The sequence below is a fragment of the Ovis aries genome, chromosome 1 (genome assembly GCF_016772045.2).
Source record: "Ovis aries strain OAR_USU_Benz2616 breed Rambouillet chromosome 1, ARS-UI_Ramb_v3.0, whole genome shotgun sequence".
Classification (NCBI taxonomy): Eukaryota; Metazoa; Chordata; class Mammalia; order Artiodactyla; family Bovidae; genus Ovis; species Ovis aries.
In genome coordinates this window covers 40,267,497-40,295,238 of record NC_056054.1, presented here as the reverse complement: position 1 = coordinate 40,295,238, position 27,742 = coordinate 40,267,497, and the positions used below count along the sequence as shown (strand labels likewise).

The 27,742-nt window shown below is 40.8% G+C and overlaps 1 protein-coding gene across 3 annotated transcripts in view; it reads right to left on the bottom strand.

The window, feature by feature from the left end:
• RAVER2 (ribonucleoprotein, PTB binding 2) overlaps positions 1 to 27,742 on the bottom strand; it is a 146,209-nt gene that overhangs the window by 112,511 nt on the left and 5,956 nt on the right. The window contains exon 2 of one of the 3 annotated variants that reach the window (XM_060410635.1): positions 12,300 to 12,451. The exons of the other annotated variants lie outside the window; for them this stretch is intronic. The gene's annotated coding sequence lies outside the window, so the exon portion shown is untranslated. The remainder of the gene's footprint in view (positions 1 to 12,299; positions 12,452 to 27,742) is intronic. 3 annotated transcript variants of the gene reach the window in all.

Below are 27,742 nucleotides of genomic sequence, written 5' to 3'. Positions count from 1 at the left end.
ATTCTGATATCATAACTTCCATCCACCTGGGAAAATACACTATATTTTGTCTCTATTTCTCTAATCTCTTCTATTAAACTGATACTACTTGAGTACAAGAGCTATATTTTATCTGTATGTTACCCATATTGCTTTGAATATACTAGTCACTCACACAAAGTGAATATAATTTGTCATTCGTTTGACATTAGGCCTTGAAAATTTTACTCATATTATACAATAGATATCATTATTTTTTAAAGGAATTGAACTATCACATTACTGGACGTTTGGACCCAGATAGAGAGTGGTGCAGCCAACCTGTTCTGTATTACAAACAAATACACTAAACAGACATAAGCGCTAGGATGTTAAGTCTGCAACCTATCAATAATTAATTCAAGAATAATAATTCTTATTACTGCTATTTTTATAGTTAACATTCACTCAGTTTTTACTAGGTACCAGAGCATTGAAGTCACTCTTTTATTAAAAACACAGGAAACCACAGAGTAGAGAAAATTCAAGCAACTTGCCAAAGTCTTACACTTAGTAATTTTCTGAGTGTAGATTCACCAACTGGTTAGGTTCCAGGGAACTACACTCTTAACCTCTGTGCTATACTGACTTATTCCTTCTAGGATTAACTAAAAATAGTACACTGCCACAGATAGTTAAAAGACCAATACCTCTAGTGCCTTGATAAGGGATCAAATGGAAATGAAAAATAAATAAGAGGGTAGTTTCAAATTGAGAAACACTTTCTCTTTCAACCCAATGCAAGGGGGTGGGGAAACTGACATAACAGGCAAAGTATGAAACAAGCTGGGTGAAAAAAAGACAATCATCTTTTATATAAGAGAGATAAGAAAGGTAAAGTTGATAACTTAGTATTCTTTATTAGTCAACATTTTAAAATATATATACTTACCAATTGTGTAAAATACTGTTTGATGAATTATACAGTAATACAATCAATATATAGCGTAGATATAACTATGATAATTTTCTATCTTGTAAGCATCAACATCTTATTGGACTTGGAAAACAGCATATGAAACTAAGAAAATGTAACTCTCTCAATAGCATACCCTACACATCTTGCCAACAGGCTAATTGAATACTTTATATAGAAGGTGACACAGTTTTGTTTGAAGGCATCAAGTGTATGCTTTCAGTCGCACAAACTCTTAATCTCTCATTTCACTAGTTAACAGCTGTCAAATGCCAGACAAAGAAAACACGATACCGCTCTTCACTTTATCAAGTATCCATAAACAATGACATATTATATTACTCATTTAGCTGAGAGAACCACCTGAGAGAGATCTTAAGTTTTCAAGGATGCATTTTTACAAGTTGAAAATTTTATTTTTAAAATACCCATATTTCTAAGCACAGCTTTCCCACGTATCAGATGTGGAATACAGACTTCACCAACTCAGAACGTTTACAAAACTTCCTGCAAAGAAAAAAAGAATTATTTTTCCCCATGCCCTGGTTGCTCTGACCCAGGAAAAAGTAGGTCACTCCTCAATTTGAGCCTTGGCAAGTTGGCCAAATTAAAAACTTAAAACCTAAAAGAGAGTCCTGACAACCATTTGCCAAAATCCGCCTATGATACACATCACACGGAACTGAAAGTACTAAGATCATGTCTCCCTATTTTAATCTAGCTTTATGATACTTCTATGAATTTACAAACTAACTTTAAGGAATGAAGCTGCACCTTTGATGAAGACTCTTTGTCCTCTGACTAGCAATATCTGCTATACATTTCTTACAGAAAGATGAGCTCATCAAAACTGGTAACTGTTAAATAGCTTTAGTAATCTATTTCCAGACCAGATTCACCATCACTCCCTGGAACTGAAAAGTTTTCCACATATGAAATGTTTTCTGGGAAGAGTTTCAATAACTTTCAGCTCAAAGCAGTCAATCAAGAAATCCCCAAAAGTTAAACGACCATTGTTTCAGCTCATCTGGACTTCTTGATTGAAAGCCAGCCTTAGTTTCAAATCTGAATCACACTGTCTTCTAAGCCCTTCACAGACTTTAAATCAGCTATATCTATATCTATCTATCTATCTATCTATCTATCTATCTATCTGTAGATATATAGATTATAAAAACAACTTTCATATATTAAAACACTCTTCTTTAAAATTTCACTATATTTGAATGAAAAAAATATTGGGTTGGCCAAAAAGTTTATCTGTGTTTTCCTGTAAGATGGGACCCAAATGAACTTTTTGGTCAACCCAATATTTTTATTTATGTTCTTGTAAAATGTAAAATGATTTGATAATACAAAAGGATTATCTGTAACATATAATATGAGGCATTATAATGAAATAAGGACCCAGGAGTTCAACACCAAACTTAAAAGAGTAGAACACTGCCAACACTGTTCTATCCCGCTATGTCTTCCTTCACTGACCCATCCCCCATAACTAGAGTCCTCTCATAGGTTTGTATTCCCTAACAATATATTCTGTTGGTTTCTGAGCTTTAATAAAAATGGTATTATGCTATTTTAATCTTCTGTGCCTTGTGTTTTATACTCAATATTATGTTTTTAAAATTCACTCATGATCCACATGGCTACTGTGCATTTATTCACTACTGAATATTCTGTGACTATTCATACTATGGAATATTTATTCCATTCTGTGACTTCAGTATGATGTACTGATCCACTTTTCTATCAATGAATACTTGATTTATTTCCAGGCTGTTGTTCTTTTGCTACTTTTACATATATATATTTTAAACTACTATCACCTTCTTGTAAATTTTACACATCTCCTGATGTTCATGGGCAAAAATTTGTGAAGGCATGAACGTCCTAGGCTACATACACCTTTATAAGAAAGTGCCAACTTCTCTCTCAGAATGACTATTATAGTTTCCATTTCCCTCAATATATGAGCATCCTTACAATGCTTGGTCTTACCAGATACTTAAATTTTGTCAATTTAGTGGATATAAAGTCATACTTCCTTGTGCTCTTGATTTGCATTCCCTTGATTAATAAGGCAGGGCATTGTGATGGTTAGTTTTATATGTGAACTTGGCTACAGAATCTAGTTATTAAACTTGATAATCTAGGTGTTGCTATAAAGGTATTTTATAGATATGGTTAATATCTACAATCAGCTTACTCTAAAGTGAAGGAGATCACCTTTAATAATATGGGTGGGCCCCATCTAATCAACTGAAGACCTGAAGAGAAAAACGGGTATTCTGAAGAAGAGATCCTGCCTTAAGATTGTAGCATCAGGGGTCCCAGGGTGGACTAGAGGTTAAGAATCTATCTTCCAACACAGGGGCTATAGATTCTATCTTTGGTCAGGGAACTAAGACTGCACAGGCCATGGTGCAATTAAGCTCATGTGCTGCAACTACTGAGCCCACACACCCTAGATCCTGGGCCACAATTAGACAGAAGCCCATATGCCACAAGGAAGAACCGACGCAGCCAAATAAACAAGACTGTAGCATTGACACCTGCCTGAGTTTCTAACCTGTTGGTATGCCTCACCAGATTTTAGATTAGGTAGCCCCCTCAATCAAGCAATCGACTTCTCTATGTATGTCAGATCAGTTCTGTTCCTCAGTTCAGTTCAGTCACTCAGTTGTGTCCGACTCTTTGCAACCCCATGAATTGCAGCACACCAGGCCTCCCTGTCCATCACCAACTCCCAGAGTTTACTCAAACTCATGTCCATCCAGTCACTGATGCCATCCAGCCATCTCATCCTCTGTCGTCCCCTTCTCCTCCTGCCCCCAATCCCTCCCAGCATCAGAGTCTTTTCCAATGAGTCAGCTCTTCGCGTGAGGTGGCCAAAGTACTGGAGTTTCAGCTTTAGCATTATTCCTTCCAAAGAACACCCAGGACTGATCTCTTTTAGGATGGACTGGTTGGACTGGTTGGATCTCCTTTAGGATGGACTGGTTGGATTGGCGCTCAGCTTTCTTCACAATCCAACTCTCACAACCATACATGACCACTGGAAAAACCATAGCCTTGACTAGACGGACCTTTGTTGGCAAAGCAACGTCTCTGCTTTTGAATATGGTCTATAGGTTGGTCATAACTTTCCTTCCAAGGAGTAAGCGTCTTTTAATTTCATGGCTGAAATCACCATCTGCTGTGATTTTGGAGCCCCCAAAAATAAAGTCTGATACTGTTGCTCAGTCGTGTCCAACTCTTTGTGACACCATGGATTGTAGCACGCCAGGCTTCCCTGTCCATCACCAGCTTCCAGAGCTTGCTCAAACTCATGTCCATTAAGTCAGTGATGCCATCCAACCATTTTATTCTGTCATCCCCTTCTCCTCCTGCCTTCAATCTTTCCCAGCATCAGGGTCTTTTTCAATGAGTCAGTTCTTCACATCAGGTGGCCAAAGTATTAGAGTTTCAGCTTCAGCATCAGTCCTTCCAATAAATATTCAGGACTGATTTCCTTTAGGATTGACTGGTTTGATCTCTTTGCAGTCCAAGGGACTCTCAAGAGTCTTCTCCAACACCACAGTTCAAAAGCATCAATTCTTAGGTACTCAGCTTTCTTCAACTTTCACATCCACACATGACTACTGGAAAAACACAGCTTTGAATAGACAGACTTCATCCACAAAGTAATGTCTCTGCTTTTAAATATGTTGTCTAGGTTGGTCATAGCTTTTCTTCCAAGGAGCAAGTGTCTTTTAATCTCATGGCTGCAATCACTATCTGCAGTGATTTTGGAGCCCAAGAAAATAAAGTCTCCCACTGTTTCTATTATTTCCCCATCTATTTGCCATGAAGTGATGGGATCAGATGCCATGATCATAGTTTTTTGAATGCTGAATTTTAAGCCAACTTTTTCACCCTCCTCTTTCACGTTCATCAAGAGGCTCTTTAGTTCTTCTTCACTTTCTGCCACAAGGGTGGTGTCATCTGCATATCTGAGGTTACTGATATTTCTCCCGGCAATCTTAATTCCAGCTTGTGCTTCATCCAGCCAAGCATTTCATACGATGTACTCTGCATATAAGTTAAATAAGCAAGGTGACAATATTCAGCTTTGACTTATTCCTTTCCCAATTTGGAACCAGTCTGTTGTTCCATGTCCAGTTCTAAGTGTTGCTTCTTGACTTGCATACAGGTTTCTCAGGAGGAAGGTAAGGTGGTCTGGTATTCCAATCTCTTGAAGAGTTTTCCAGTTTGTTGTGATTCACACAGTCAAAAGCTTTGGCATAGTCAATAAAGCAGAAATAGATGTTTTTCTGGAATTCTCTTGGTTTTTCGATGATCCAACAGATGTTGGCAATTTGATCTCTGTTCCTCTGCCTTTTCTAAATCCAGCTTGAACATCTGGAAGTTCACAGTTCATGTACTGCTGAAACCTGGCTTGGAGAATTTTGAGCATTACTTTGCTAGCATGTGAGATGAGTGCAATTGTGCAGCAGTTTTAACATTCTTTGGCATTGCCTTTCTTTGGGATTGGAATGAAAACTGACCTTTTCCAGTCCTATGGCCACTGCTGAGTTTTCCAAATTTGCTGGCATACTGCATTTTGCTGGCATATTTGCTCATGTATGTATATAAATACAAATTAATATAAATATTATATATAATCTATTGTTTTTCCAAAAGTTGTAAAATGCTTTATTAACTTAGTTTTTAGTCAGTTAGGGTTAGCTACATTATTCTAGCCATAAAGTGATTCTGGTATTGCCCTTAACCTCATAGGGAAAATTTTAAATATTTTACCATTGAATATGATTGTTTTTGCTTTCTTGGGATAATCTTTAAGTTTGGGAACTTTCTATTCCTATTTGCTATCAGTTTTTATTATGCTGCTGCTGCTAAGTTGCTTCAGTCGTGTCCGACTCTGTGCGACCCTATAGACGGCAGCCCACCAGGCTCCCCCGTCCCTGGGATTCTCCAGGCAAGAACACTGGAGTGGGCTGCCATTTCCTTCTCCAATGCATGAAAGTGAAAAGTGAAAGTGAAGTCGCTCAGTCGTGTCCGACTCTTAGCGACCCCACGGACTACAGCCCACCAGGCTCCTCTATCCATGGGATTCTCCAGGCAAGAGTACTGATGGGTATTAAATGTTATCAGTAGTTTTTTCTACATCCATTGCGATGACTTAAATCCTATCTTCATGCCAGTGGTCTCGAAATTTTTATTTCCACCTCAGATGTCTCTCTGAGGAGCCACACCTATGTATGCCATTGCTTGCTTAGAACTACCTTTGAATGTTACACACCTGATAATACTTTTTTTGGGCCCAACACAAGGCTGTATACATTTCATGATATTGGGTGAGTAAAGTGTGAAAGAAAGTGAAGTTGCTCAGTTGTGTCTGACTCTTTGCGACCCCATGAACTGTAGCCTACCAGGCTCTTCCGTCCATGGGATTTTCCAGGAAGAATACTGGAGTGGATCGCCATTTCCTTCTCCAGGAGATCTTCCTGACCCTGGGATTGAACCCAGGTCTCCAGCACTGTAGGCAGACGCTTTACTGTCTGAGCCACCAGGAAAGCCACCTTGGCTGAGTAAATGTGGTGTCAATTTTAACTCAGGTAAAATTTTAACAGCTTTCAATGCAGCTGTTTTGCTCAAAAGTTCATTTGAATACCAAGTTTTTGCCAGAGAAACATTTTGACATGGCCTAAAAAAGATTAGTAAACTTTCAACTTTTTTATTAGTGGTGTAATAATAATAATAATTTACTAAATATTTATTTTATCCCAGGCTTTTTATTGAAATAATCTTGCTTAACCATAACAACCCCATGGTATGGATTTTTAAGTTGGATATTATTATGGAGTTTATAGCCAAGGTTACCGAGGCCTAGAGAAGGAACTTGTACAGACAATAGGTAATGAATCTGGGATTCAAACACAATTTGACAGACTTTAGAGCAAACACACTGATACTAAATCTTAAGTATCAGTGATCCAAAAATAAAATCTACGAACTATTCATTTCTATCACGTTTCTAACGTTTACTATATCACTAACCTCCTAACCTTAGAGCAGAGATCAGGGTTAAAAACAAAGTCTGGGAGATAAAAGCAACAATTTTACTTTTTGACAGATAGACGTCTGAATGCATCACTCTCTTGTTTAAATATTTCAATGGACTCTCGTTTTCTTTAAAATAAAATTCAAATTCTCTTAAATCACTTACAATCATCTGGTCCTGCTTCATGTGCTAGCCTTATATTGAATCACTACCCTTCTCAAACTCTGTGTATTGCTATGAATATTCCTCACGCCTCTCTTTGGCTCCCTTCCCCTAGTTTATTTCTCTCTCCCTGGGTTTCAACTTTAATGAATTTCTCTAAGAAGCCTTTCTGAATCTGTCAAGTGTGGAGTAGATATCCTTCTTCTGTGCTCTCACAGCATTTTTTACTTTTCCCATCACAACACTCGTAGCACCCATCATCTGTATTTTCAGTTCAGTTCAGTTCAGTTCGGTTGCTCAGTCGTGTCTGACTCTTTGAGACTCCATGAATCACAGCATGCCAGGCCTCCCTGTCCATCACCAACTCCTGGAGTTCACTCAGACTCGCGTCCATCAAGTCCGTGATGCCATTCAGCCATCTCATCCTCGGTCGTCCCCTTCTTCTCCTGCCCCCAATCCCTCCCAGCATCAAAGTCTTTTCCAATGAGTCAACTCTTCGCATGAGGTGGCCAAAGTACTGGAGCTTCAGCTTTAGCATCATTCCTTCCAAAGAAATCCCAGGGCTGATCTCCTTCAGAATCGACTGGCTGGATCTCCTTATAGTCCAAGGGACTCTCAAGAGTCTTTCCAACACCACACTTCAAAAGTATCAATTCTTCGGCACTCAGCCTTCTTCACAGTCCAACTCTCACATCCATACATGACTACTGGAAAAACCATAGCCTTGACTAGATGGACCTTAGTTGGCAAAGTAATGTCTCTGCTTTCGAATATGCTATCTAAGTTGGTTATAACTTTTCTTCCAAGGAGTAACCGTCTTTTAATTTCATGGCTGCAGTCACCATCTGCAGTGATTTTGGAGCCCCCCAAAATAAAGTCTGACACTATTTCCACTGTTTCCCCATCTATTTCCCATGAAGTGATGGGACCGGATGCCATGATCTTCGTTTTCTGAATGTTGAGCTTTAAGCCAACTTTTCACTCTCCTCTTTTACTTTCATCAAGAGGCTTTTAGTTCCTCTTCACTTTCTTCCATAAGGGTGGCGTCATCTGCATATCTGAGGTTATTGATATTTCTCCTGGCAATCGTGATTCCAGCTTGTGCTTATATACCTGAATCTCCCTTTGATTGCAGGCTTAGTAAATAGCAAATACCATGCATCTGACCTTGTTCGTAAAAAGGTCTCCAACGTCTAGCAAAAAGCAGACTTTGAATATTTAAATGCATATTTGTTTCTACATGTCATCTTTATCAACTCCCATACAGTATTATTTTCTGAGATTATTTTACAATCTAAACATAAGCCAATACATTTAAAGTGCTCAAAAATTACTCTTTACATTAACCTAATACATAGCTCACTTCTTTAAAAGAAAATATTTGATCCACCTCCTAAAGCAATGAAAATGAAAACAAAAATAAACAAACGGGACCTAATTAAACTTAAAAGCTCTTGCACAGCAAAGGAAATCATAAACAAGACAAAAAGCCAACCCTCAGAATGAGAGAAAATATTTGCAAACGAAGCAACAAAGGACTAGTCTCCAAAAGACACAAACAGCCCATGCAGCTCAATATCAGAAAAACAACCCAATCAAAAAACAGGCAGAAGACCTCAATTGACATCTCTCCAAAGAAGACATATAGATGAAAAGATGCTCAACATCACTAATTATTGCTGCTGCTGCTAAGTTGCTTCAGTCATGTCCGACTCTGTGCAACCCCATAGAAAGCAGCCCACCAGGCTCTCCCTGGGATTCTCTAGGCAAGTGGGTTGCCATTGCCCGGGAAATGTAAATCAAAACTACAATGAGGTTATCAATTCACACCAGTCAGAATGGCTATTATCAAAAAATCTACGAACAATAAGTGCTGGAGAGGATGTGGAGAAAAGGGAACCCTCTTACACGCTGGTGGGAATGTACTTTGATATAGCTACTGTGGAGAATAGTATGGAGGTTCCTTGAAAAACTAAACATAGCACTACCATATGACCCAGCAATCCCACTACTGGGCATATACCTTGAGAGAATCATAATTCCAAGCGACACGTGCACCCCAATGCTCACTGCCGCACTAGTCACAACAGCCAGGACAAGCAATCAACCTAAATGTCCAGTGACAGATGAGCAGTTAAATAAGGTGTGGTACATACATACAATGGAGTCCAACTCTGCAACCCCATGGACTATAGCCCACCAGGCATCTCTGTCCATGGAATTTTCCAGGCAAGAATACTGGAGCAGGTTGCCATTTCCTTCACCAGGGGATCTTCCCAACCCAGGGATCAAATCCAGGTCTCCTGTATTGCAGATTCTTTACTGCCTGAGTCATTACTCAGTCACTAAAAGGAACAAAAGAGGGTCATTTGTAAAGACGTGGATGGGCCTAGAGTCTGTCATATAGAGTGAAGTCAGAAAGAGAAAAACAAATACTGTGCATTAACACGTGTGTGTGGAATATAGAAAAATGGTGCAGATGAACCTATTTCCAAGCCAGGAATAGAGAACCAGACATATGGACACAAGGGAAAGAGTAGGGGTGGGACGAATTGGGAGATCGAGATCGACATATATAGACCACCACCTAGTTGGAAGTTGCTATAAAGCTCAGGAAGCTCAGTTAGGTGCACCTGAGGCAGGGGTTGGGTGAGGGGCCCTGGAAAGAAGTCCAAGAGGGGATATAGGTATGCATATGGCTGAGTTACTCGATCGTATAACGGAAACTAACACAACATTGTAAAGCAGTTATATTGCATTTAAGAAAAGTTCTGAGCAAAAAGAAAAAATAAACTGCTCAAAAAAATTACTCTTTATACTAACCTAATACATAACTTACTTCTTTAAAAGATAATGTTTACATACCTCAAATTAATGAATATTATATATCTAGCAATAAGAGGCAGAGAAGGCAATGGCACCCCACTCCAGTACTCTTGCCTGGAAAATCCCATGGACAGAGGAGCCTGGTAGCCTGCAGTCCATGGGGTTGCTAGGAGTTGGACACAACTGAGTGACTTCACTTTCACTTTCACGCATTGGCGAGGGAAATGGCAACCCACTCCAGCATTCTTGCCTGGAGGATCCCAGGGATGGAGGAGACTGGTGGGCTGCCGTCTATGGGGTCGCACAGAGTCGGACACAACTGAAGCAACTTAGCAGCAGCAGCAGCAATAAGAGGTTCTCCATGACCAGTTCTTGCTTACAGACATCCCCAAGAGATAGATTTAGATAACCGAAGAAAATTTCTTTATTTTCCCAAAGAAAAGCCATACAGAAATCACAATTTCCTCTTCTCTGACACAAGTGTTTTTCTTTCAAACATCACCTCGATGTATGACTAATTATCACAAATTAAATTGTTTAAAAATAACCCCCATTTGATATCTCTCAGTTCTGTAGGTCAAAAGTTCTGGCAGGCTCAAATGAATTCTCCGAGTCTCTCAAGGCCAAAATCAAGGTCTTAGGCAGGCTGAGCTCTTATCTGGAAGCTCTAAGGAAGAATGCACTTCCACTCATGAAGGCAGTTAGCAGAATTCAGTTTCTTGCAGTTGTTGAACTGAAGCCCCCATTTTCTTGCTGGTTGTCAGTTGGGGACCACACTCAACCTCTAGAGATGGCTCTAAAATCCTTGTATGTAGATCCCTCCATCTTCAAACCCAGCAACAGTGCATCAAATCCTTCCTGTGCTTCAAATCATCTGACTTTTCCCTCTGGTAACTGCTGCAGAAAATTCTGCTTTTAAAGGACTAGTATAATCAGATATGGCTCACCTGGATAATCTCCCTTTTGATAATCCCAGATCAACTGAGTAATAACCTTAATTAGATCTGCAAAAATTCTCTTGTCATGTATGTAACAATCACACATGTGACACCTTAGTAGGCAAAGCTCAAGAATATACGAGCGTATGTATTACGCACATAGTCACAGTCTCATGGACTAGAAATCTCGGGGGGCTATTTTTAATTCTGCGCACAACAATCACTAACAGTAGATAACACTGTACCCTTGGGCTTCCCTGGTGGCTCAGTGGTAAAGAACCTGCCTGCCAATGCAGGAGACGCATGTTCAATCCCTGGGTCAGGAAGATCCCCTGGAGATGGAAATGGCAACCCACTGCAGTAATTTTGCCTGGGAAATCTCACAGACAGAGGAGACTGGTGGGTTATAGTCCATGGGGTCACAAAAGAGTCAGACATGACTTAACGACTAAACAACTGTCCCTTAAACATACTTTACAAAAACTATCTTATTTAATACCTCAGGTTTCAGAGCTCAAGCAGGGTGAGAAGGACACCTGCCCAGAAGGGAAACCCAGCACAGAGTGTCAAGAACTCAAGCAAGGTGAGGAGGCCTTCTGGCCAGAGGAACAGCCCAGTGCAGGAAGAAGGAGCTCAAATTGGATGAGGCGGGCATCTGCATGGAAGAGGAGACAGTTTCCTCACAGCGGTGATGGGAGATTACTTACTCACAGGAGAATTGTTTAAATAAGTAAATATGTTAAGGACAATGAACAGCAGGTTTCTCACTTTCAGAAAAAGAAGGAATATGGATTGGGAGAGAGCTAGCGAGAAATCCATTATGTTAGACTACAATCTGATACATCAGTCTTATCTCATTACTCTCGATTAAGGTGGAAATGTATGTGTGTACATAATACATGCTCCTGCTGCTGCTAAGTTGCTTCAGTCGTGTCTGACTCTGTGCGACCCCATAGACAGCAGCCCACCAGGCTCCCCCATCCCTGGGATTCTCCAGGCAAGAACACTGGAGTGGGTTGCCATTTCCCTCTCTAATGCATGAAAGTGAAAAGTGAAAGTGAAGTCACTCAGTCGTGTCTGACTCTTAGCGACCCCATGGACTGCAGCCTACTAGGGTCCTCCGTCCATGGGATTTTCCAGGCAAGAGTACTGGAGTGGGTTGCCATTGCCTTCTCTGACATAATAAATATGCCCGTACATTCTTGAGCTTTGCCTACTAAGAGCAATTGACAGCAGTGACATCTCAAAGGCAATGAGTACATCTAGCTCCCAGATCCTGGCTTCCTAACATCATTTCCCCTAAAAAAAAACTAGGCTCTGTAATGGTCATCGAGACTGCTACCACAAAATATCATAGGCAACAGAAACTTACCTTCCTCACAATTCTGAAAGTTAGAACTCCAAGATCAAGGTTCTAGTTGGTTTGGCTTCTGCTGACCTCTTCTCTCTGGCGTGTACATGGCCACCTCCTCACTGTGTCCTCCCATAGCCTTTCCTTGGTGATTGTACTCGTTGGGGGTAGGGCTGGGGGTGAGGCACACAGCAGAAAGAGAGCTCTCTGGTGTCTTTTCTTCAATGACAATTATCCTATCAGGTCAAGGCCCCATCTTTATGACTTCCTTTAAATTCAATTACTTCCACAAAGACCCCAGCCATACTGGCACTTAGGGCTTCAACACATGAGTTTGGGGGGACACAACCTTAAAGAAATGGATGATTCAAGGGCGAAAGCAGTGGTCCCAAATCTTTTTGGCACCAGGGACCGGTTTTGTGGAAGACAATTTTTCCACAGAGCAGGCAGGGGGTGGGGATGGTTTGGGGATGATTACACACATTAAATTTATTGCGCTCCTATAAGCATCCAATGCCGCCACTGATCTAACAGGAGGCGGAGCTCTGGTGGTTAGGGGAGCGATCTGAAGCGGCTGTGAACACAGATAAAGCTCGCCTTGCTTGTGCACCACTCACCTCCTGCCATGCGGCCAAGTTTCTAACAGGCCACAGAGCAGTACCAGCCCACAGCCTCTGGGTTTGAGACCCTGGGCTAAAGCACAGAAAGTAACAAGCTACGACACCTTACCATGTCAAAAACAGAGGAACCGCTCCGTGGATGAGAGAGACATGTCAAAAGCATATCAGACCAAGAGACAAGATACAGAAGCAACCCAAGTGTCCATGGAAAGATGAATGGGTAAAAAAGATACTGTATATGCACACACAATGGAATATTAGCTTAAAATGATTAATAATTAGTTTAAAATAATGGTAAAAACAACGAAATTTTGCCATTTGTACAACATACTTGGACCTGGAAGGTATTATCCTTAGTGAAAATTGGACAGAGAAAGATAAATACTGTATTATCACTTACATGTGGAATTCAAAAAATAAAATAGGAAAAGAAATGAATATAACAAAACAGAAACAGATTTACTGATATAGAGAACATACTAGTGGTTACCAAGGGGGAGAGATATGGGTGCAAGAGACAGGGGTAGGGGATGAAGAGGTACAAAGCAGCATGTATTAAATAAGCAAGATATAAGGATGTAATATATGACACAGGGAATATAGCTAGAATATAGCTAATATTTCATTACTTTAAATGCACTATAATCTAAAAAAATACTGAATCACTATGTTGTACACTTGAAACTAATATAACATTGCAAATCAACTATATAATTTTTGAAAAAAAGGACCCGTTCCTTAAGTGTGAGAACCGAATTAGTGACTTGTTTCCAAAGAACAGTGAACAGGAAAAAAAAAAAAAAAAGAATGTTTACAGTGGCGGCTGGGAGGAAACATCCCTTGTCTGTGGTCAGGGGCGCTGGGAGAAGCCACCTCACGCCCCGAGGCCAGGGGCAGTGACCCTAAGGAGCCACCCTGAGCCCGAGGCCAGGGGCGGCAGCTGGGAGGAGCCACCCACGCCCGAGGCCAGGGCCGGTGGCCGGGAGGAGCAACCAGAGGAGCGGTGGCTGCGTAGGCACAGGAGGGCCCAGAGGAGCTATCCCACGTTGAAGGTCAGGAGGGGCGGAGGTAAGGAGATACCCCTCGTCCAAGGTAAGGAGCAGCGGCTGTGCTTTGCTGGAGCAGCCGTGAAGAGATACCCCACGCCCAAGGTAAGAGAAACCCAAGTAAGATGGTAGGTGCTGCAGAGGGCATCAGAGGGCAGACACACTGAAACCATACTCACAGAAAACTAGTCAATTTAATCACACTAGGACCACAGCCTTGTCTAACTCAATGAAACCAAATAATGCCTGTGGGACAACCCAAGACGGGTGGGTCATGTCTGACAGAATGTGGTCCACTGGAGAAGGGAATGGCAAGCCACTTCAGTATTCTCGCCTTGAGAACCCCATGAACAGTATGAAAAGGCAAAATGATAGGATACCAAAGAGGAACTCCCCAGGTCATTAGGTGCCCAATATGCTACTGGAGATCAGTGGAGAAATAACTCCAGAAAGAATGAAGGGATGGAGCCAAAGCAAAAACAATACCCAGTTGTGGATATGACTGGTGATAGAAGCAAGATCTGATACTGTAAAGAGCAATATTGCATAGGAACCTGGAATGTCAGGTCCATGAATCAAGGCAAATTGGAAGTGGTCAAACAAGAAATGGCAAGGGTGAACATCGACATTCTAGGAATCAGCGAACGAAAATGGACTGGAATGGGTGAATTTAACTCAGATGACCATTATATCTACTACTGCGGGCAGGAATTCCTTAGAAGAAAAGGAGTAGCCATCATAGTCAACAAAAGACCTGAAATGCAGTACTTGGATGCAATCTCAAAAACGACAGAATGATCTCTGTTCATTTCCAAGGCAAATCATTCAGTATCACAGTTATCCAAGTCTATGCCCCAACCAGTAACGCTGAAGAAGCTGAAGTTGAATGGTTTTACGAAGACCTACAAGACCTTTTAGAACTAACACCCACAAAAGATGTCCTTTTCATTATAGGGGACTGGAATGCAAAAGTAGGAAGTCAAGAAACACCTGGAGTAACAGGCAAATTTGGCCTTGGAATGCGGAATGAAGCAGGGCAAAGACTAATAGAGTTTTGCCAAGAAAATGCACTGGTCATAGCAAACACCCTCTTCCAACAACACAAGAGAAGACTCTACACAGGGACATCACCAGGCGGTCAACACCAAAATCAGATTGATCATATTCTTTGCAGCCAAAGATGGAGAAGCTCTATACAGTCAACAAAAACAAGACCAGGAGCTGACTGTGGCTCAGATCATGAACCCCTTATTACCAGATTCAGACTCAAATTGAAGAAAATAGGGAAAACCGCTAGACCATTCAGGTATGACCTAAATCAAATCCCTTATGATTATACAGTGGAAGTGAGAAATAGATTCAAGGGCCTAGATCTGATAGATAGAGTGCCTGATGAACTATGGAATGAGGTTCTTGACATTGTACAGGAGACATGGATCAAGACCATCCCCATGGAAAAGAAATGCAAAAAAGCAAAATGGCTGTCTGGGGGAGGCCTTACAAATAGCTGTGAAAAGAAGAGAGGCAAAAAGCAAAGGAGAAAAGGAAAGATATAAGCATCTGAATGCAGAGTTCCAAAGAATAGCAAGAAGAGATAAGAAAGCCTTCCTCAGCGATCAATGCAAAGAAATAGAGGAAAACAACAGAATGGGAAAGACTAGAGATCTCTTCAAGAAAATGAGAGATACCAAGGGAACATTGCATGCAAAGATGGGCTCGATAAAGGACAGAAATGGTATGGACCTAACAGAAGCAGAAGATATTAAGAAGAGGTGGCAAGAATACACGCAAGAATTGTACAAAAAAGGTCTTCACGACCTAGAGAATCATGATGATGCGATCACTAATCTAGAGCCAGACATCCTGGAATGTGAAGTCAAGTGGGCCTTAGAAAGCATCACTATGAATAAGGCTAGTGAAGGTGATGGAATTCCAGTTGAGCTGTTTCAAATCCTGAAAGATGATGCTGTGAAAGTGCTGCACTCAATATGGTAGCACATTTGGAAAACTCAGCAGTGGCCACAGGACTGGAAAAGGTCAGTTTTCATTCCAATCCCAAAGAAAGGCAATGTCAAAGAATGCTCAAAGAACTGCACAATTGCACTCATCTCACATGCTAGTAAAGTAATGCTCAAAATTCTCCAAGCCAGGCTTCAGCAATACGTGAACCGTGAACTCCCTGATGTTCAAGCTGGTTTTTGAAAAGGCAGAGGAACCAGAGATCAAACTGCCAACATCCACTGGATCATTGAAAAAGCAAGAGAGTTCCAGAAAAACATCTATTTCTGTTTTATTGACTATGCCAAAGCCTTTGACTGTGTGGATCACAATAAACTGTGGAAAATTCTGAAAGAGATGGGAATACAGACCACCTGACCTGCCTCTTGAGAAACCTATATGCAGGTCAGGAAGCAACAGTTAGAACAGGACATGGGAAAACAGACTGGTTCCAAATAGGAAAAGGAGTATGTCAAGGCTGTATATTTAAAAAAAAAAAAAAAAAGGCTGTATATTGTCACCCTGCTTATTTAACTTATATGCAGAGTATATCATGAGAAACACTGAACTGGAAGAAACACAAGCTGGAATCAAGATTGCCAGGAGAAATATCAATCACCTCAGATATGCAGATGACACCACCCTTATGGCAGAAAGTGAAGAGGAACTCAAAAGCCTCTTGATCAAAGTGAAAGAGGAGAGTGAAAAAGTTGGCTTAAAGCTCAACATTCAGAAAACGAAGATCATGGCATCTGGTCCCATCACTTCATGGGAAATAGATGGGGAAACAGTGTCAGACTTTATTTTGGGGGGCTCCAAAATCACTGCAGATGGTGACTGCAGCCATGAAATTAAAAGACGCTTACTCCTTGGAAGAAAAGTTATGACCAACCTAGATAGTATATTCAAAAGCAGAGACATTACTTTGCCGACTAAGGTCCGTCTAGTCAAGGCTATGGTTTTTCTTGTGGTCATGTATGGATGTGAGAGTTGGACTGTGAAGAAAGCTAAGCACCGAAGAACTGATGCTTTTGAACTGTGGTGTTGGAGAAGACTCTTGAGAGTCCCTTGGACTGCAAGGAGATCCAACCAGTCCATTCTGAAGATCAGCCCTGGGATTTCTTTGGAAGGAATGATGCTAAAGCTGAAGCTCCAGTACTTTGGCCACCTCATGCGAAGAGTTGACTCATTGGAAAAGACTCTGATGCTGGGAGGGATTGGGGGCAGGAGGAGAAGGGGACGACCGAGGATGACATGGCTGGATGGCATCACGGACTCGATGGACGTGAGTCTGAGTGAACTCCGGGAGATGGTGATAGACAGGGAGGCCTGGCATGCTGCAATTCACGGGGTCGCAAAGAGTCGGACATGACTGAGTGACTGAACTGAACTGAACTGATCAAGGTTAACATCACCAGTAGAAGTCATGTTGATGCCATGCACCCCATCAAACAACGTGATCAGAAGTGGACTTCACCTCCGTGGAATTCTTCCCCAAATTCCATAACCCTGATCTCCCATAATAAAATTATACAAACCCAAGGTGAAGGGCATTCTTAAAAATTTCTGACCAAATTATCAAGTCATGAGAAACAAAGAAAAGACTAAGAAGGGGGTGCCTAATGGAGACTAAGGAGATGTGATAACTGAATGTGGTACCCTGCATTGTAACCTGCAACAGGAAAAGGACGTAAGTGAAAAAACAAATGAAATCCAAGCAAAGTCTATAGTTTAGTTAATAATAATGGACCAACGTCACTTCCTTATTCTTGACTAGTTTACCTTGATTACAAGATTTGACATTAGGGAAAATTGGGTAGAGAATATATGGGAACTCCATGTACTACCTTTATAACTATTTCTGTAAATCAAAATTATTCCAATATGAAAAGTTTATTTAAAAAAGGAAATAGGAGCCAGCTTAAAGAAGCTCCCACTGTCCAAATGTAAAACAATTAAGGCATAAAAGTAAGTAATGGAGAGTAATGGAAAATAACTCATTGAACAACATAGGAAACCAAGAGTGTACTTTTGATAGAAAGTAATAAATTAATGAATTGACCACCAGAAAGGGAATTAAGGCATACCTCAGAGATACTGTAAGTTTGGTTCCAGATCACTCAATAAAGTGAATATCCAAAGTGAGACACATTTTTTTGTGCCTTCCCAGTGCATAAGAAAGTTATGTTTACACTATACTGCCATATATTAAGTGTGCAGTAGCACTGTCTTAAAACAGCACATAATTTAAAAATACTTAACTGTAGAAAATTCTGAAAGAGATGGGAATACCAGACCACCTGACCTGCCTCCTGAGAAACCTGTATGCAGGTAAGAAAGCAACAGTTAGAACTGGACATGGAAAAACAGACTGGTTCCAAATAGGAAAAGGAGTACATCAACGCTGTATATTGTCACGCTGCTTATTTAACTTATATGCAGAGTACATCATGAGAAACGCTGGGCTGGAGGAAGCACAAGCTGGAATCAAGATTGCCGGGAGAAATATTAATAACCTCAGGTATGCAGATGACACCACCCTTATGGCAGAAAGTGAAGAGGAACTAAAAGCCTCTTGATGAAAGTGAAAGAGGAGAGTGAAAAAGTTGGCTTAAAGCTCAACATTCAGAAAATGAAGATCATGGCATCCAGTCCTATCACTTCATGGAAAATAGATGGGGAAACAGTGGAAACAGTGAGAGACTTTATTTTTCTGGGCTCCAAAGTCACTGCAGATGGTGACTGCAGCCATGAAATTAAAAGACGCTTATTCCTAGGAAAGAAAGTTATGACCAACCTAGACAGCATATTAAAAAAAGAGACATTACTTTGTCAACAAAGGTCCGTCTAGTCAAGGCTATGATTTTTCCAGTGGTCATGTATGGATGTGAGAGTTGGACTGTGAAGACAGCTGAGAACCGAAGAATTGATGCTTTTGAATGGTGGTGTTGAAGAAGACTCTTAACAGTCCCTTGGACTGCAAGGAGATCCAACCAGTTCATCCTAAAGGAGATCAGTCCTGGGTGTTCATTGGAAGGACTGATGTTGAAGCTGAAACTCCAGTATTTTGGCCACCTGATGCGAAGAACTGACTCACTGGAAAAGACCCTGATGCTGGGAAAGACTGAAGGCAGGAGGAAAAGGGGATGACAGAGGATGAGATGGTTAGATGGCATCACCGACTCAATGGACATGAGTTTGGGTAAGCTCCAAGAGTTGGTGATGGACAGGGAGGCCTGGTGTGCTCTGGTTCATGGGGTCGCAAAGACTGGGACACGACTGAGCAACTGAGCTGAACTTGCTAAAAAATTGCTATCCATCATCTGAGGCTTTAGCACATCATACTCTTTACAGTAGTGCCAAAGATCACTGATCACAGTTCATCATCACAAATGTAACAATGAAAAAGTTGGAAACACTACAAAAATTGCCAAAATGTGATACAGAGACATGACGTGAGCAAATACTGTTGGGAAAATGGGGCTGAGAAACTTGCTTGATAAACTTTCAATTTGTAAAGAAAATGCAATATCTGCGAAGTGCTAATAAAGCAAAGCACACTAAGATGAGGTATGCCAGTTTTAATTGAGTTTTAATTGAAGTATGTCATCTCAAAATCCTTATTAATTACAAACAGAACTACAAATCTGCTTGTAGAAGCCCGGCAGATGCCACTTTTTAAAAAGCCAGAGGGGTCAAGATAACTTTACCAACAATGGGAAAATTCTACAACATGTACCACCCTGTGATGTTCCTGCCAAGGCTGCATAACATGAATCTAATTATGCAGAACTAATCTAATTATAAAGAATGTCCAAACAGAAGGACACTCTAGAAAGTAACTGACCTGTAATCTTTGAAAGGGTTGAAATTGTAAAAAGACAAGTTATTTCAGACTGAAGACTAAGACAACACAACTAAGTGCAATATGTGAATCTGAACTGGATCCTTTCACTATAAAAGGTATTAATGGGAAAACAGGCAAAATTTAAACATGATCTGAAGACTAGATGGTAGTGTTTTCAGTTTCATGGTTCAGTTCAGTTGTTCAGTCGTGTCCGACACTTTGAGACCCCATCGACTGCAGTACTCCCAGAGCCTACTCAAACTCATGTCTATCGAGTCAGTGATGCCATCCAACCGTCTCATCCTCTGTCGCCCCCTTCTCCTTCTGCCTTCAGTCTTTCCCAGCATCAGGGTCTTTTCCAGTGAGTGAGTTCTTCGCATCAGGTGGCCAAAGTATTGGAGTTTCAGCTTCAACATCAGTCCTTCCAATGAATATTCAGGACTGATTTCCTTTAGGATGGACTGGTTGGATCTTCTTGCAGTTCAAGGAACTCTCGAGTCTTCTCCAACACCACAGTTCAAAAGCATCAATTCTTCAGCACTCAGCTTTATGGTCCAACTGGAAAAACTATAGCTTTGACAAGATGGACCTTTGTTGACAAAGTAGTGTCTCTGCTTTTTAATATACTGTCTAGGTTGGTCATAGCTTTTCTTCCAAAGAGCAAGAGTCTTTTAATTTCATGGTTGCAGTCACCATCTGCAGTGATTTTGGAGCTGAAGAAAATAAAGTCTCTCACTGTTTCCATTGTTTCCCCATCTATTTACCATGAAGGGATGGGACTGGATGCCATGATCTTAGTTTTTTAAATGTTGAGTTTTAAGCCAACTTTTTCATGGTAGTTTCACAAAGTTTCACGGTAATGATGTGTTTATGCTGGAGAAAGTCCATATTTGTATGAAATACACAATAAAAGTCCTCAGGTTGATAGAAAGTAGGTCAGTACTCTCTCAAACAGCTCAGGAAAAATAAGTTCTTTGTACTTATAACTTTTCTGTAAGTTTGTGATTATTTCAAAATTTAAAACTTCCCAGATTCACATGTTCTTGTTTATTGCTGTTACTTCTATTCTAGATCAGGATGCAAAAAACTAACAAGATATAAAGTCAGAGAGATGGAGACTAATCTGAAATCAAAAGCAAGCAGCTGAACTTGAGGGTAATAGAAGATTCAAAGTTCAGGAAATAAAGGCAAGCTGGGAACTACAAGCAGATAATCACTATAGTAGCTTAAGGAAAAATATAAAAACTGATTGGCTAGGGTAAAGGAAGTGAGGTAGGGTTGGGTGAAAGGCGATGGCAGGAAAGAGGCAAAGACTATTTGTGCAAATACAGGCTCAGTTCAGTTCAGTCACTCAGTCGTGTCTGATTCTTTGCGACCCCATGAACTGCAACACGCCAGGCCTCCCTGTCCATCACCAACTCATGGAGTTCACCCAAACTCACATCCATTGAGTCAGCAATGCCATCCAGCCATCTCATCCTCTGTCGTCCCCTTCTCCTCCTGTCCCCAATCCCTCCCAGCATCAGAGTCTTTTCCAATGAGTCAACTCTTCCCATGAGGTGGCCAAAGTACTGGACTTTCAGCTTTAGCATCATTCCTTCCAAAGAAATCCCAGGGCTGATCTTCAGAATGGACTGGTTGGATCTCCTTGCAGTCCAAGGGACTCTCAAGAGTCTTCTCCAACACCACAGTTCAAAAGCATCAATTCTTCGGCACTCAGCTTTCTTCACAGTCGAACTCTCACATCCATACATAACTACTGGAAAACCATAGCCTTGATTAGACAGACCTTTTTGGCAAAGTAATGTCTCCGCTTTTGAATATGCTATCTAGGTTGGTCATAACTTTTCATCCAAGGAGCAAGTGTCTTTTAATTTCATGGCTGCAATCACCATCCACAGTGATTTTGGAGCCCAAAAAAATAAAGTCTGACACTGTTTCCACTGTTTTCCCATCTATTTGCCATGAAGTAATGGAACCAGATGCCATGATCTTCGTTTTCTGAATGCTGAGCTTTAAGCCAACTTTTTCACCCTCCTCTTTCACTTTCATCAAGAGGCTTTTTAGCTCCTCTTCACTTTCTGCCATAAGGGTGGTGTCATCTGCATATCTGAGGTGATTGATATTTCTCCCGGCAATCTTGATTCCAGCTTGTGCTTCCTCCAGCCCAGCATTTCTCATGATGTACTCTGCATAAAAGTTAAATAAGCAGGGTGACAATATACACCCTGCCTTGACGTACTCCTTTTCCTATTTGGAACCAGTCTATTATTGTTCCATGTCCTGTTCTAACTGTTGCTTCCTGACCTGCATATAGGTTTCTCAAGAGGCAGGTCAGGTGGTCTGTATTCCCATCTCTTTCAGTATTTTCCACAGTTTATTGTGATCCACACAGTCAAAGGCTTTGGCATAGTCAATAAAGCAGAAATGGATGTTCTTCTGGAACTCTCTTCTGCAATTCTAATGCTATTTTGGTAACAAAGGTTTAACAGAAAGCTTCAGACTCACAAAGCATATGTACAAGCATAAGGATGAAGCAAATCTAAAGATAATGATGGTAAATAAGCTCAAAATTAAGCATCAAATGCCTAGAAAACAAATTTAGGGACACACAATAAGTTAGGACTCAGAAATCTAACACAGAAAAAATTTATCATAGCAATAGTTACTGTGAGTAGTCTTGATATGTTTTTAAAAGAGAAACCTTTGCATCCACACATGTTAAGTGGGAAATAATACATTAGAGTATCTCAGACTCTAAGAAAAAAAATTCTGAACATCTACTCTGTGCCAGGCATACTATGTAAAATGTTAGTAACACTGCATAACCAGAGAACAATGATCACTGACATCAAACATTAAGTGATAGGTAACTTTCTTAGAAAGAAAATTAAGAAGCCTGATTTATTTCTTGCCCAGAAAGAGGACAGTGCCACCTATGCGTAAGTGTGGCCCACAGAAGTTTCCACTGAAAACTTTTCTCAAGAAGCAGCTTTGGACCTGTTCTAGTGGTCCATACTCAGGTGAAGTCCCAAAAACATGATCAAAATTATAACAGTGTGGGAAGGTGTTCCTCAATCTAGGTATAAAATCTCCCAGAATGAGATCAGAGGCAAATTGCAAGAGATCCACAGCACCTTTAAATTACATGCAGATTTCTATGTGCCTATGAACATTAGAGGGGATTCCCCAATAGCTCAGTTGATAAAGATGCAGGAGAGCCCGGTTCAATCCCTAGGTTGGGAAGACCTGCTGGAGAAGGGATAGGCTACCCACTCCAGTATTCTTGGGCTTCCCTTGTGGCTCAGATGGTAAAGAATCCGCCTGCAATGCAGGACACCCCGGTTCAATCCCTGCGTTGGGAAAATCCCCTGGAGAAGGGAAAGGCTACCCACTCCAGTATTCTGACCTGGAGAATTCCATGGACTGTATAAGTCCACGGGGTCACAAAGAGTCCAACACAAGTGAGCGACCTGCCCATGAACGTTAGAACTTTTCCTGAGAGAGGGTTTACAGCTTTCAACCTATTCAGAAGCCATAAACAGTTGACTGATAGAATAATTATATGTGAATGGAGTTCACTGCCAAAAAAGCTAACGCAATCTTACAATGCAAAATGTGTTCATCTTACAAACTAATCCTGAAAGCCTGCCATGTGCCAGACACATTAACAGAAGCATAGCATTTTAGAACAAAGAGGTGGGTAGTCTCCTTCTGTTTTAAACTTCCCTTGGAACAATGTGTCAGCTTCTAGGTTAAACACTGGTGACACCGAGGTAAATATTACATAACCCCTGTCCTTTGAAACACTTAGGATCTACTGTATGTATGGGAATTACAATCATAACACAGTGTGGGTTAAGAATATAATTTTGGAATCAAAAAGACATTAGCTTTTCTCCACTCTACCAATACGCTGAATGACTGCACAGACTGCTTGACGTTAATTTTGCATCTCTGTTTCCCTATCAATAAAATGAGCATTAAAAAATTCTGATCTTACAGCCTTGAAAAAAGGATTAAACACAATGCAAAAGCAGCACAGTGCCTAGCAACAGTTGTTTAGTCGCTAAATCCTGTCCAACTCTTGTGCCACCCCATGGACTGTAGCCCTCCAGTCTCCTCTGTCCACAGGATTCTCCAGGCAAGAATACTGGAGTGGGTTGCCATTACTTCTGCAGGGGATACCAATCCAGGGATTGAATCCACATCTCCAGCGCTGGCAGTCGAATTCTTTACCACTGCGCCACAACAGGCCTCCAATAAACAAAGGTTATTATCAAGGAGATCTCAGCTAGACTACCATACTCAACTCTGAGTGCCACATTTTAAGAGATCCAACAACAAAATGATAGTCGTGTGTGTGTTTAGAGAAAAAAAAAAACAAGACGGTGAGGCAACTCAGACTCATGTTCTAAATCGAGTGGTTTGAAGGAAGCAAGGTTATAAGTTAAAAAAGAGAATACCATAATTTCTCCATGCTACGAGAGGAGAAAAGTTGGATCAAGAAATCAAAATTTTAGGGAAATAGATTTTATATATTTAATATAAAAAAGACATTTATAACAACAAAAGCTGTCTGAAAATGGAGCAGGATATCTTACAAAGAAGTGATTTGAGACTAAACGTGTTAAAAATGTGCTGGAATCCATGTGTTTAGGACCCTGCAAATCGTATTCATGCAATGCAGGAGACCCGAGTTCAGTCCTTGGGTCAGGAAGATCCCCTGGAGAAGGGCATGGCAACCCACTCCAGTATTCTTGCCTGGAGAATTCCATGGACAGAAGAGTCTGGTGGGCGACAGTTTATGGCATTGTGAAGAGCCAGACAAGACCGAGCAACTAACACACTATTCAACAAAAGGGTTAGATAAAATGTCTTCTGCCATCCTTTCCACTAAGGTTTCATGTTTTTTAAATTAAAATTCTGTATTATTTAGGATACTATTGGTTGTAATAACATAAGATCCACTTGGAAAAAGAAACGTTATGACAAACCTAGATAGCATATTAAAAAGCAGAGACATCACTTTGCCAACAAATTGTCAACAAAGGTTCGTATAGTCAAAGCCATGCTTTTTCCAGTAGTCCTATATGGATGTGAGAGTTGGACCATAAAGAAGGCTGAACAACAAAGAAATGATGCTTTCCAACTGTGGTGCTGGAGAAGACTTTTAAGAGTCCTTAGACAGCAAGGAGATGAAACCAGTCAATCCTAAAGGAAATTAACTCTGAATATTCTTTGGAAGGACTAATACTGAAGCCCCAATACTTTGGTCACCTGATGTGAATAGCTGACTCATTGAAAAGGACCCTGATATGCTGGGAAAGATTGAGGGCAGGAGAAGGGAAGTTAGACTCTTACATAACTGTGAAATTCAAAGGTAGGTCAAGTTTTAGACACAGTTTGACCAGGGTTCTAGCTCAGCTTCTCTACTCTTTTTCCTTCTTTCTTTCTTTTCAGGTCAATTCTCCTTTGTCCTCATAATGTCAGCTGAATCAGAGCAATGAGTCTCTGCATTCATATTCCAGAGGTAAGGTAAGAAAGAATTACTTACCTTAACAACCAAAGTCCTAAGCTTCTTTATCATACCAGGCTGAAATAATCACCATGGCCAAGGGACTCCCCTGTGCTGACTGGCGTAGGTCCAGGTTATTGCCCATCCTTTAAACAATTACAATGGCAAAGCAAAGAATTCTGTTCATTGGTTATGTCAGTTGCACAGATGGGGACAGAGAGCAAACCCAGTCAAATCACATCACTAAATAAGGGAGGGGTAGGTTCTCAGAGAAAGATCTGGGCGCTATTAGGAAAAACAAGAAGAAAAAAGGAGACTGAGAAGGTAGGCAACAGCATCAGGGTCTGAGCAAGAAACAGATGGCACACTCAAAACCTAAGTAGCTGGAGAGAATTTTTGAAAGAGACTATCTTTAAGAGTTCACAGAAAGCCCATGGTTAGCAACAGTCAGTCCGCTACAACCCCCAGGCCTAATTAGGCAAGGGGAGTGATTACAACCACCCAGGTAGCCTAGTTGAATAAAAATGAAAGTCGCTCAGTCGTGTCTGACTCCTTGCGACCCCATGGACTATACAGTCCGTGGAATTCTCCAGGCCAGAATACTGGAGTGGGTTGCCATTCGCTTCTCCAGGGGATCTTCCCAACCCAGGGATTGAACCCAGGTCTCCCGCATTGCAGGCGGATTCTTTACCAGCTGAGCCACCTCTAGTTGCATGTAGAGGCCCACTGGAAAGAAACTGTGACCTCTGAAAGAGGAAACAACCAAGCCCCAGGTAACCTGGAAGATAGGGAACTGGCTGAATAAAGATAGGGAACTGCCTCACTCTTTCTCTCCTCCACCCTTTGATCTCCCACTAGAGGTTTGGCCAAATGCAATCGGAAACCAGAGAATGAGAGAGCCCTGTTAGTGCAACCCACAGCAAAGTCAGCCTCCAAGGACACAAAGCAGGTGATAAGGGTGGAGAAAGGTCTGGAAACACAAGTGGAAGATATTCGGTATAGCAACCAAGGACGGTCTTCTGCAGATAATCATGAGCCAAAATTGATAATACACACACGTGTTCTAAGTGGTCTGATCTTCCCACTTCTCATAAGTAACCTCACTGAACACTATCCCCTGTGAGTAAGACAACTGCTTCTTAGGCAAACAAAGTAAAAACACACCCAGGATTTCTAATAAGCAATTATAGATCTTTAAATTTATAGATGATTTGGTTTTCTGTATTTATATTTTAATATTCTTTCATTAGCCTGTTCTAGCTGGGCTAAGCACAAAGCTTATTGCCCACAGATGAAACATGAGCCCTGGAGACCCTTAAGGGTTACTGGCTGTAACACAGGGACAGTGAGTGCAAATAGAAGAATCAAGAGACAAAACTCAGGGGGTTAGTAACCCTGTTAGCAGCAACAGCCTTTGATTGGAGTTGATCTCATTTAAGGCTGCCCTGATCTTCTGAATCTTATTTATTTAAAGAACAGTTCCCTTAAATGCAGCCCCTTCTTGTGCGTCTCACATAAGACACAGGTGCGCCCATCAGTGACTGGAAACTGGAAGTCTCTGCTCCAGCACAAAGCTAACCAGATATTATTGTACTATTTAGAGTAATCTTACACTTTAGAAGCATCATAGCTTAAGTAAATGTTAAAATGCTAACCAGCAAAGCTAAATACCACCTACTATATCCCTTCTATGGGAAAACACGTTGCAAGTCCAAAATTAACTTATAAGCATTAACTCATTCATTAATTAGGGAATGGTCTATAAATCACCTGAAACTTCTCTAGATTGCTCATTAACACTCAGCATTGTGATGCTAACCACAAAGCACTCTTCTCAAATGTGTTTTTAGAGCAAGAATAAGCATTGGTGAAACACTTTTTAAGAATTTCTGCCAAGAAATTCACTGAGCCAGTGGTGTCCCAGAAATGTAGAAATATATTCTTTTAGCAGCTTTCAGTGTCCCTGTTACACTGAGACCCAGGAAATATGTAGAACCCCTAAGTCAATTGTGATTACACTAAAAAAAGAAAATGCGATAGGTAACTTCTAAGTAGTAGAAACCACTATACTAAGAAAAGTAACTTTTGAAGTAAGTAAAATGACATCCTCAGTAAGAAAAAGAATTGATTTTATAATGTAAAAACATCCTGGTATTGTCAGGAAAAAGTGATGAATTAACAGCCCCAGCTTAAAACGAGGCAATAATTACTGAATATATTGTTAGAGAAAACAAATAAGGTATATTTTTAAATCCCACAGTTAAAGAACACAAAGTATGTGAGAAAACTCTATTGGTTTCTGACTAACATAAAAAACAAGGTCGGAATAAACAGCATTTAAGGAGAAAATCACCCAGAGTTTCCTACATTTGGTGGTTTGTTATTCTAAAAAAGTGCTATGTTTTCAAATGGGCCTCCATGAATTAACCATCAAG